This window comes from Schistocerca nitens, chromosome 9, assembly GCF_023898315.1.
Source record: "Schistocerca nitens isolate TAMUIC-IGC-003100 chromosome 9, iqSchNite1.1, whole genome shotgun sequence".
Taxonomy (NCBI): Eukaryota; Metazoa; Arthropoda; class Insecta; order Orthoptera; family Acrididae; genus Schistocerca; species Schistocerca nitens.
Window position 1 is genome coordinate 247,607,170 of NC_064622.1, and position 12,501 is coordinate 247,619,670.

The following is a 12,501-nucleotide window of genomic DNA, read 5'->3' on the forward strand; positions in this document are numbered from 1 at the left end:
TTTATAAATATTGTTTTTAAGTCTTTTCGTAATATGGCACTGGGGACGCTATAGTACCATAAAACTTTTGCAAGGTGGTTGCCAGAACGAAGGTAGCTACCTATGCCAGAAACTTCGGCCGCCATTGTTGATGATTGTTGTTCAAAATTTATGCAGTGGGATCGAACATGGGACCGAAAAAGTTTTAATTATTAGTGAAAGACGTTGAGCATAGAACACGGTGACCCCTTGCAGCACAGTAGTCAGGACAGCAATAACGATTACGTTAATTCAGTGCAAAGTTGGGACGAATTGAGCTTGGTATTGTTTTTCGTGGAGTGATGCCGGATATCTGATGAGGCCGGCAAATAAACGATGAAAGCATGTCATTGCTTTCTGATGCCATGATTAACCTTATCATCTACTTGATATAAGTTAACATTAGTTTCTACATAATGTGTTGTGACCCTTTAGAACAGGAGTGCCCAAGATTTTGGCTCGCGGGCTATGCCTGAGCCCGAGTGCCAAAGCTCTCAGACTCACTTCACATTTCCCCCACCCCTAATCCGCACTGTCTGAGCGAGATGAGGGAGAAGAGGGGAAAACAGCGAAAACATTGCATTTAAATGGCAGTACAGACGTACTGCATATGACTCGGTTTTATATCTCACATTTCTCAACAACATCGATCACAAACAAAACAAGTTTTTGTTACTAATTAATTATTTTTGGCGCGCTGAGGCCATAATATAATTTTTATCTGATATAAAATGTTGGCATAAGGACAGACACAGAAAACTTCACAGAGTTTTACTCTCAAGGTATTTCACACAAATGTTGTAGCACTTTTGCAACCTCATTATGGAGACTTTGAAAATCTATCTGAGAGAAGCAATGTAAACGTCTTGGACAGTTTTAATGTAAAAAGATTTATAAGTAAAACTGGAATTACCTTGCAAGTCTGTCATTTACATCTGTACATGCACAGGGGCGCTTTCAACAGAAACGGCAAACGTTCTCGAAAGCAGCGCGAAAACAGATGTAAAATTGACAATGTTCTCAAAACCTATATAAAGCTATCGTTTTAGCTCTTGCAAGACCAGAATGAACCCTTCAACGCCAGTGAACTTAGGAAACTGGACTGTCTTTGCCAGAGAAAGAAGTTATCTTGCAGTGTCTTACTGTGGGAAGAGTGCAGTAAAGTCCACGTCAAATGCAATGTCTGTTATCCATTACAGATGTCCTAATTTTCGTTTCTGCCCTCCTCTTTCCTTCATAAATTCAACAATAGTGAGATTTGAATCGAAAAATCGTTCCAGGCATGCCCCTTAGCTTAACCAACAATCTTTAGAGTAATATATTAAGTCTCCATACTTTTCGTTCATTTCCATTGAAAACCGCTACGACTAACAGTGTAATAGTGGTGCGACTTCAAAAACTGAACAGATTCTACAAGTGATTATTGCCTGTAAACCTAGCACAAACTACTTCTTGATGTCTAGAACAATGAATCCCATCTGTCGGACGTTGTAATTGTTCGCTCTTTTATTGTCGTTTAAAAGTTTAAATTCTGTCTGCATGGTACTATAACGTAACAGATTAGCAGTACCCATCGTTTATGCGAATTGAGAATTCTCGTCTCTCTATTCTGTCATTCCTACTCCTTTTAAAGTGTTGTGACGGTAGATCACTAGACTGCCACTTTTTTTTGCAAAGAGCCACTGGACCAGTAAACGTCTTTCATACCACCAACAAATAGTGAAGGGTAAACAGCGTCGACACCACGATTCTGTCGAACTCGGAGAGTTGTGCCTACCGCAAAATGTCGCACCGCAACGCTGAATGAAATATTGTGCTGTTCTAGATACTTCCGGGGAGGACGGCGCAAAGCCAGCGGCTCGCACACGCTGCACGTAGACCCAGTATAGAAGTTAGTATGTCTTGTATTCAGGAACTTACTTCTGGCTCAGTTCATTACGTTGTAGAGACCAACACAAAGTGACTGATCGATGAGGAAGTACCTGAGACGAAGAACCTGGTCCTGCAAAAACTTACATACCAAAATTTTTAATCGCACTAGGCAACAGTTTGATGAACAGTTGAAAGTGTATGTAAATCCAGGGGCTTCCTTATAGGCACTTTGATCCCAGGAGATAAGCAAACAGATATTATCACTTACGGAGAAACATAGAACGCTCAGGAATGGGAATGAGGAACTCGCACGATAGAATCGCAAGCGCTACAGCGTCTTTCTGGTTCCAGCCATGGACAATTCGCAGCCCGTGCTCTGGAACCGGTCAGGCGGCTCTGCGTTGCAGGTAGCCGCTCCCACATGCGCAGGGGCACGTGGAACTGCCCGCCACGGGCAGGATTACCCGCGACGCTAATTGGCCGGGATCCGCCGCGACGCCTTGTGAAATAATCCTATCAGCGGCGCTTCTCGGTCCATCTACGCTGAACAGGTCTCCGCCTCTCCTTGGTGTCGCAACTCGTGAATGTGGGAGTAACATCACAGCCCGTGACGTAATCTGTCACTCGATACCTGTTACGGTGCTTGGCCCGCATGTTGTAACAGATTTGTATCTCGGGTGCTCCAGTTTCAATACAGGAAGTGGTGGCTAAGAGCAGATGGTTGCTGCTCCTACTTTAAAGATGACGTTACTGATTCGACATAAATAAACTGCAAAATTTTATTACCACTGTTTTTTAAACCACGACAACACTAACTCTCAATTTAAATTTAGAAATTAAGGAAAAAATAGAATGCTGACTGCATTTCCCACGAGTTATATTTTATTCTCTGTTACTGTGGACTTCTCGTAGTGTGTCGGACAAGAGCTCTGGATTACACATCTGTTAGCTCCGCCTCGATCCTTGATTTCTTTCTAGAGCAGTGTTTTAAATCTCCAACATAAAAATTTATCGATTTTAAGTTTTCTTTCTAATTCATATTTTAAGGAAAACGCTATAGTATCCAGAATGCACACAAAGCCACAGTAACAACTTGTTTTGCCCACTAACTCCGCATATGGATTTACGTGCTAAAACAATGTATAAGATAAAAGAAATTATTTAGATCTCTAAGGCAGACGACGAACATTTAATTTCGATAGGGGACTGGAATTTGCGAGTAGGAAAAGGGAGATCATGGTAGAAAGCCCACTGTGTACATATCGTGGATAAACCGCTCTACATTATTGTTATTCCAATCAGTAACGACTCATTTCAAGAAACACAAAAACAAACAAACCCCCTCCGAACAGCCCTTGAAGACCCAACGGTACCGATCGGCTGCGTGTCGTGCTCAGCCCTAAGACGTCACCGGATGCGGATACGAAGGGGCAAGTGGTCAGCACACCGCTCTTCCCGCCGTTGTCAGTTTTCGTGACCGGAGCCGCTATTTCTCAATCAGGTAGCTCTTAAATTGGCCTCACAAGGGCCGGGTGCACCCCGATTGCCAAAAGCACTCGGCGTACCCGTACGGTGACCCATGTAAATGTTAGCAAACCTGACAGCGTTTAACTTCTGTGATCTGCCGGGAACCGGTGTTACCATTTCGAGAAACACAGCTGTGAGAAATCTCACACTGAAAAAGCTCCTTCGAGGAACCAATAGAAATAAAAAAAAAGCATTACTGCAGAATTTATTACAAAGTCTGCTAAAGATGTGAGTCCTTTTAATGGTGTTTCTTGTGAAGCTTTCAAAGAACTAGGCCAAGAATAGATCTATGTGCATATTGTGGAGAAGACAGCGTTTCAGACGTCATGCCACATCCTTCTACGCCGGCCGAAGTGGCCGTGCGGTTAAAGGCGCTGCAGTCAGGAACCGCAAGACCGCTACGGTCGCAGGTTCGAATCCTGCCTCGGGCATGGATGTTTGTGATGTCCTTAGGTTAGTTAGGTTTAACTAGTTCTAAGTTCTAGGGGACTAATGACCTCAGCAGTTGAGTCCCATAGTGCTCAGAGCCATTTGAACCATTTGAACCATCCTTCTACTATGAGTAGACATGCCACAGAACGGGCTGATACAATCCGAAACAGTGTAATGCCTTCTGATGTTAAGAAGTTATTAATAACAGAAGGCATTATACTGTTTCGAATTCTATCAGCCTGTTCTGTGGCACGTTATTAATAGAATATGTACTCCGACGGTTGATATATGGAATTCGCACAATCAGGTGCTCTATTTGTCGTTTACTGCAGTAAATGCAAGTTGGTCTCTTGTGAACAGTGTTTCCTTTACAACCAAATTCCTTGTCTTTAACAAGAAAGTAGTAAATATTATGAAAACAGAAGAAAGAATATCTGACTGGAACTGCTCACGTACATGTTGCATCAATTTGTGTCTCAGACCAGTGTGTCAACGAAATGAAAACTTTGTAAAATCACGCATGGCTTCCTTATGCTGCTCATTGTATTAACACAGCACTTAGTCGCTCTTACGAACGAAACAACTTCTTGTTAACTGACTTCCCTAACGTCGAAGCCACAATAAATAATTCAAAATGCATTGTACGGCACATGAAGAAAGGTGGCTTCTGCTCATCTTTGAATTGATCTTTAAAGCGAGAGGTCAGCATACCCTGGAACAGCTTCGGTACTACCCTGGGAACTTACTCATTCAACGTAGTGAAGCTGCTAATTTGTTGCGGAAGAGAATGACGCTTACAGATTCCAGGGATGCGATAATGAGCTTCCAGCAAGATTTATTGATTTCCTGAAACCATTTCAAGAGACCACAGACAAATTAGACGGTGCAAAAGAGCCTTCAATTCAATTATTTCTTCCATGGTTAAAGAAATTTTAACAAGTCTGGATTGTTCAGAACAATGACTGTGACGTGAGTAATTACTGAAAATGCAACTAGTATTTCATGATTCTACCACAGAAACATAAATATGAAGTGAACTAGCGTAATTAACCCTCACAATACTAAAAGGGGGGGGATACTCTATGCCCACCTTTTGAAAATATTCTTATCTTCTCGTGTACCTCATATATTAAAATCTGGAAAAGAACTGTTATTGTTTTAATGATTTATTTTAATTGTTATAAATTTTTCAGTAAAACTTAACCAAAATATTTTGTCTTTTTAGTGGATGTCACGTTTCACAACAAATGTGATATTCATGTTTTCAGGATCAGGGATCTTCCTATACATCAATTTATTTTTAAAAAGTATGTTGTAAATAAAAGTCAACGACAATGATCGAAACTTATATTTTTATAAATTTTTTGCAGTGATCATACGGTATCGCAATTAATTGTGGAAAATGCATGGTATTCCTTAAAAGATATTTTCTGGCTCTGAACCCTACTTACGCAAAAGCGACCATTTAAAATGTACTTTGTTAATAAAAGTAGCGACAGTTAAGGACATTAAATATTTATTTTTTTTGCGGTGGGCATAAAACACCCCTCCCCGCCCCCCACCCCCTTCCAACACTCACCCCTTCGCCTTCCGCCTGGCAGTACGCGTTATGAAAAATATTTTGGTATTGCTAAGATTAATGTATACTTACAGTTACGTACTTTTTAACAAGAGGTACAAAGGATTAAAAATCGAGTCCTGCCTTTTCTATGAGACTTTTGTAGCTTTTTCGAGACATAAAATTGCTATGTTCCTTTGACCGTTTTTCTTGACAGTCCAGTTTCCTAAGTTCACTGGCGTTGAAGGGTTCATTCTGGTCTTGCAAGAGCTAAAACGATAGCTTTATAAAGGTTTTGAGAACATTGCCAATTTTACATCTGTTTTCGAGCTGCTTTCGAGAACGATTGCCGTTTCTGTTGAAAGCGCCCCTGTACATGTACAGATGTAAATGACACACTTGCAAGGTAATTCCAGTTTTACTTATAAATCTTTTTACATTAAAACTGTCCAAGACGTTTACATTGCTTCTCTCAGATAGATTTTCAAAGTCTCCATAATGAGGTTGCAAAAGTGCTACAACATTTGTGTGAAACACCTATGTTTGTCATAAATGGAAAGAAAGAAATTCTTAGTTGTACATGACAAATGTGTGCAAGTTATACAGATACAATACCGCAATCATTAACGTAATCGTTTGTATATGGTTAGTGCATAGTGTCTTACAGCCAAATGGAAATACTATAATTAGAATAATATTTCATGAACGTGAAACTCATTTTATCGTGTTATCGTTTGTTATTTCCACGTCAGTTCTCTCACTTTCGTTCGTTAATATATAGCTTAAAAGTAGAGTGTCATCGACACACAGGAAGAGAGACCATTTCAAGTACTGTAGGAATGACATACCTTCCGCAGCAGGCGAAGTAGATCTATGTTTTAACGAACTCCCACTCCGGAGATGCTGATGACATCTTAAATTGGCAAAGCAGACATGAAAGGAATCTACCAGGGCTGGCTATCATTGAAAAACGTATTTTATGCATCGCAGTAACAAGAGCATCCAGTGAACTTTGCTTTAGTAAAGCTGGCATGTTATTAACAAATCACTGTAGCCAATTAAATCCAACTAGAATCAGTGATATATTGCTGTTCAACAGTAATTATATATTTTCTTCTCTTACAAACAAATGAAAAGTGTGAATAGTTACAGGCGTAAAGAAAGTAAGAACGCTTAACACCATGTCCAGAGCCCAGACATCAGAAATGGAGAGATGTAGTTTTAGAACTCCTCCAGCCTGCACCAACTTGTGCTCTACAGTACAGGAGACTTTTTCCATACTAAATGAGTCCAATGATGATATTCCTGAATATATGATACTTTCTGTGTTCTGTGTCGTACATTATATTGATCTGGGCTGATGGATTCTGGAACCAACAGCGAGCAGCTGCTTGTAGACGGTATGGTTGCTCATCAGTAGTTTTATGTTCATTTGACGAGTGATCTGTTGTAGTGCACACTGATCCAAACCATGATAATCGACAGAAAATCTTGCACCCAAATGCTGTTGTCTCTTGAGACGGCGGTTGTCAGCGAGTATAAGGAGGTCCTCGCAGTATACCATGAACATGATGGCATACCAATCCAGTGGCCATATGTCAGGCACTTCCTACCTGACCGAAACCAGATTTGATGAATTCGCTCATCTAGTGTGAACAAGTGCGTTTATATTGTCAATACGAGGGCCGGTCAAGATATATCATCACCCCAATTACGACAAACTGTACAGTTAGCCATGGTGCCAGTAGCGCTCAGACTCGAACACAGCGACCTTAATGGATTGCTCATGCATGTAGATACTGGTACAAAGTACTTGTATAGCTTGGTCAGACTGCGCTCGAAGCAAGGGTAATGGTGCAAGGTGTTAGTATGGCAGGGCCGAAATCAGAAGCGAAGGACTGTGCAGTATCCTGGGAAGTGAGACTCGATGTTTATTTTCAAACTTCCACTCTCTTCTTCCATAATGTTGATGATGTGTAAATGTAGGGCTCTAGTATTTTAGAACACATTTGTACGCATCAGGAAAAGTATTCGTGACTGAAATTCATGTGCATGTGAACTGATATTAAAATGACTCACATTTCAACAATTTCAAACAACTCACTGTGTAGAATTTGATTCAATTGTGGGTCAAAATAAATATAAAGATATTGGTCGACAAAGTGAACAGGAGACAGACTCTCTAATATGTCGCTTGACTGTGAACAGCCAAGTTCCCGTTCAAGTTAATGCAGTGCAATCACGAAGGGTTTGCGGAAATTGCCCTCGCGGAACACCGTGACGGCTTCCCGTTAGTGTCATTAAATTACTGACTATGTGAAGCAGAAAGGAGTGGCTGCTGGAGAAAAAGGCGACGGAACGTGGAAACTCCAACGTTAAGTTTGAATAAAGTAATGAAGTTACATTTGTGGAAGTAGGTACACAAAGCCGAGCGGAAGGCGATTCACGTATCTATTCGGAGCAATAAAGTGCAAGCGATAAATATCCCATTGCCTTATTGGAAGCAAGCTCTTAGACCTACAAAGAAATGACATCTTTGAGAAAATTTAACAACTTTACAAGTCTTGACTTCAAGACTAGCAAAGAAACTCTGAGAAAACTTATTCTGTCTATAGGGTTTGGGTGTAAAAGTTGGTAGAATAAACAAGTTATCATGTCGACGAAGACGACATATGAGTTTCATTTAGTTTCATAAAATACCGCGTTAGTTTTTTACGAAGAAATGAAACTTCATAATTAAAACGGCCATGGTTATTCAGAGAAATTACATTGGGGATGGATATTGTCGCAATGATAGTGTGCGAGGAGTATTGTCAGGTAGAAGTATCGGTCAGTAATTGTCGTGCAACACAGGATACTCACCTACAGACATGTACCGTGTGGCAGCTTCACACCCTTAAGGATAATGGAGCGTACGAAGTTATTCTCTCTCCTTCCTGTTCCTCAGTGCTACCGCTTTGACGACATCTTCAGCTCTGCTGGATAATACATAAGAAGTGCTTCAGAAGTGGGATTAAATTTAGGATGAAAGGATATCGATGACAATATTTGCTGACGGTACTGCTGATCTCTGTGAAAATGAGGAAGAAATGTAAGGAACTGTCCGGTAAGCACAGGCTACGGGTTGAAAATAAACCAAAGAAAGACCTAAGTACTGAGGAACAGCAGAAATGGGGTCAGCGACATGTGAATCATAGACGGAAAACCTTAAAAGAAGAGACTCGCAGAATCTGAGCTGTGGTAGTGTAAGGAAGCTGAAAATTAATTAAGGTAAGTAGGGGACATGTCATTCGCAAAATCGGCGAGGAAGCGAATACGTGGAAAACACTACCTAGACGGGGGGACAGGATGACGATTTACCTGAAGATTTCAGGTAATAATTTCTTTAGTACCACAGGACAACAAAAGTTAGTAGGGGAAGATAGATATTGGGATAAATCCAACAAATATAGTTACCGACATGAAAAGTCTTACACCTCGAACGCTATTTTCGAGCGATACCAAACTGATAATTCGGTATTTCCATGTCTGCGGAATATCTTGGTTAAAATTTCGTAAAAGTCATTCCCATAGAAGATAAATTGTGGGAACACATAATGGCTATTGTGTCCAACGCTGTTGGAACTTTTTAGGTGGAGATTACAACACAGCATGCCAAGTTTACGTGCACGTGTAAGCTATCGGCAACTTATGACTTCTAAAAAGGTTGAACGAGTGGCATGCGGGACGTGAAGGCACCATACCGATAGATCTCACAAACAGACAGAAGATCGTAGAACTGTTGTACCAATCTTTCTCGAAACCTACACCTTTCCAACCCTTAGAATCACAGTATAGCGAGCTGTTGGATATGACCACAGGACTGCTTTGGTACCGAAGGAAGGCTGAATGCTCGCCCATATGTGACAAGAGTGGTGAACCCTGTTGTCATAGTTTTCATGACTAGGAAACCAAATGGAATTTTGCAGTAGTTCAAGAGAAGGCTTCACAGAGCAGTTCACAAACGCCTTGAGGAATGTACAGGTTCTTGATTAGCGTTTCTGGTCCACTGATTTGTTACCTATTGAGCGTGCCTAGGACGCGATGGGAAGACGTATACTACCTGATCAAAAGTATCCGGTTATCCCGATGTAATGCGGAATCGACCGCTAGGTGTCACGAGAGGTGGTCCCACCAGCGTAAAATAAGCGGCGGTATTGTGGTGTGAGCAGAGATGCAATAACAGGACAACACATCGATGAGGGAAGCTCAGCGGCTCCGAATGTGGACCGGTCATTGGATGTCATCTGAGCAGTATCTGCATCAAGGACATTTCATCCCTTTTGAAGCTGCACTGTTGGGGGTCTGATTGTGAAATGAAACGCGAAGGAACTATAATAACTAAACCAAGACGAAGAGAACCTCACGTGCTAATGGTCAAGTACCTCGACCATTGCGGAGGGTGGTTGTAAAAACAGGGGAAGAGATCACTAGTGAGTTCCAAGTTGCTACCAGCAGGCCAGCTAGCACAATGAATGTGTACAGGGAGTTACAGAAATTGGGGTACAATGGTCGTACAGCTCCTCACAATTCTCACATTTCTGTACTCACTGCCAAGAGGCGCTTGAAGTGGTGTAAAAAGGGACGCAACTAAACAGTGAATCATGAAATGAGAGACACCTGAATATATTCTACACGATATGCAAGGGTTTGAGTTTGTCTAAGATGTGGAGAACCTTACGTGCAGTCATGTGTAGTACCAAAAGTCATATATGAAGAACGTAATATTACGGTATCGGTGAGGTCTCCTTACTACGCTGAAGAATTCGCTAAGCATGAAACGAACAAATTTTACAGCAAAGGAACAGTTAAGAGGCAATGACTGTATGATTTAGCATGCCACCATCTGTGAGACAATGGTTTTTGAACAATAACGTTACTGAAATGAACTGGCTTGCCCAAAGTCCTGACCTGAACCAAACGGAACACGTTTGGGATGACTTAGAACGCTGACTCCGCTGTAGACCCTAGCGACCCTTCATTCCCTGGTATCGACTCTTGAGGAGGAATGAGCTGCCATTCAAACGCTTCGCTGAAAGTATGCCCAGTAGTGTTCAAGCCATCGAAGGGTGGACGCGGCCAGCGTTAACATCCACTAATAGGTGTCCACATACACTATGTGATCAAAAGTATCCGGAGACCTGGCTGAAAATGGCTCACAAGTTCGTGGCGCCCTCCATCGGTTATGCTGGAATTCAACATAGTATTGGCCCATCCTTAGCCTCGATGGTAGCTTCAGCTCTCGCAGGCATACGTTCAATCAGGTGCTGAAAGGTTTCTTGGGGAATGGCAGCCCATTCTTCACGGAGTGCTGCACTGAGGAGAGGTATCGATGTCGGTCTGTGAGGCCTGGCACGAAGTCGACGTTTCAAAATATCCCAGAGGTGTTCTATAGGATTCAGGTCAGGACTCTGTGCAGGCCAGTCCATTACAGGCATGTTATTGTCGTGTAACCACTCCGCCACAGGCTGTGCATTATGATCAGCTGCTCGATCATGTTTAAAGATGCTATCGCCATCCTCGAATTGCTCTTCAACAGTGGGAAGCAAGAACGTTCTTAAAACATCAAAACAGGCCTGTGCTGTGATAGTGCCACGCAAAACAACAAGGGGTGCAAGCCCCCTCCAGGAAAAACACGACTACACCGTAACACCAATGCCTCCGAATTTTACTGTTGGCACTACATACGCTTGCAGATGACGTTCACCGGACATTCGCAATACCCATACCTGCCTTCGGATCGCCACCTTGTGTACCGTGATTCGTCACTCCACGCAACGTTTTTCCACTGTTCAATCGTCCAATGTTTACGCGCCTTATACCAAGAGAGGCGTCGTATGGCATTTACCGGCGTGATGTGTGGCTTAAGAGCAGCCGCTCGACCCTGAAATCCAAAGTTTTCTCATCTCCAGCCTAACTGTCTTAGTGCTTGTAGTGGATGCTGATGCAGAGTCAAATTCATGTGTGATGGTCTGGATAGATGTCTGCCTATTACGCACTGTAACCCTCTTCAACTGTCGGCGTTCTCTGTCATTCAACGGACGAGGTCGGCCTATACTATTTTGTGCTGTATGTGTCCATTCACGTTTCCACTTCAGTATCAAGTCGGAAAAAGTGGACCTAGAGATTTTTTGGAGTGTGGAAACCTCGCGTACAGACGTGTGAAACAAGTGGCACCCAATCACCTGACCACGTTCGAAGTCCGTGAGTTCTGCGGAGCGCCCCATTCTGCTCTCTCACGATGTCTAATGGCTACTGAGGTCGCTGATGTGTAGTACCTTGCAGCAGGTGGCAGCACAGTGCACCTAATGTGAAAACGTATGTTTTTGGGAGTGTCCGGATACATTTGATCACATAGTGTACTCTCGATCAGGTAATGTATACTCGCATATCCGAGTCCAGCAGGCAATGTTCATAAAGTGACACAGAATGTGTTTCCTGCAGGGCAAGACATCACTTAAGATGGTAATCGGCAGATGTATGCTTACATCCCACGCTGCTGTTGATAAAAATAACTAGTTCCGAATGGACCGAAAGTCTAATTATTTAATCTTCGTTATGTGAGGATTACCTACACAAAATTTGATAAATGTGGGATAGCTGGTTCATGGTAACATACTTAGTATTTCCGTCCGTGTAACTGAGAATGTCAGGTGTAAGATTATAACACTAGCGGCTACAAGTACCTTAGCAGTTCACCGATAAAGTTACTCCTGTGAAAGTAATTTAATTTGACCGCGACTGCGTGTAATGGAAAGACATTGGATTATTTTTCGTTTCTCGAAAGATTCCTATTGAAACGAAACAGTAGCAAGACAATCGTAAATCGAACAAATGTTGAATTAGTAATAAATTAAACAATAATTACGTTAGCGAAAACAGTCATCAGTCTTCTTAGGAAAAGATGTACCCCGTACTAGCATGATTCATAAAGGAAGTTAACTACTTGGATTGACTTTACTTGATACTAAACTTCGGTTTTGCTGATTATATACAAGAGAGTAGCACAATTTAGCTATTGATATACCAGGAATTTAACTTAAGTCACAACGCAA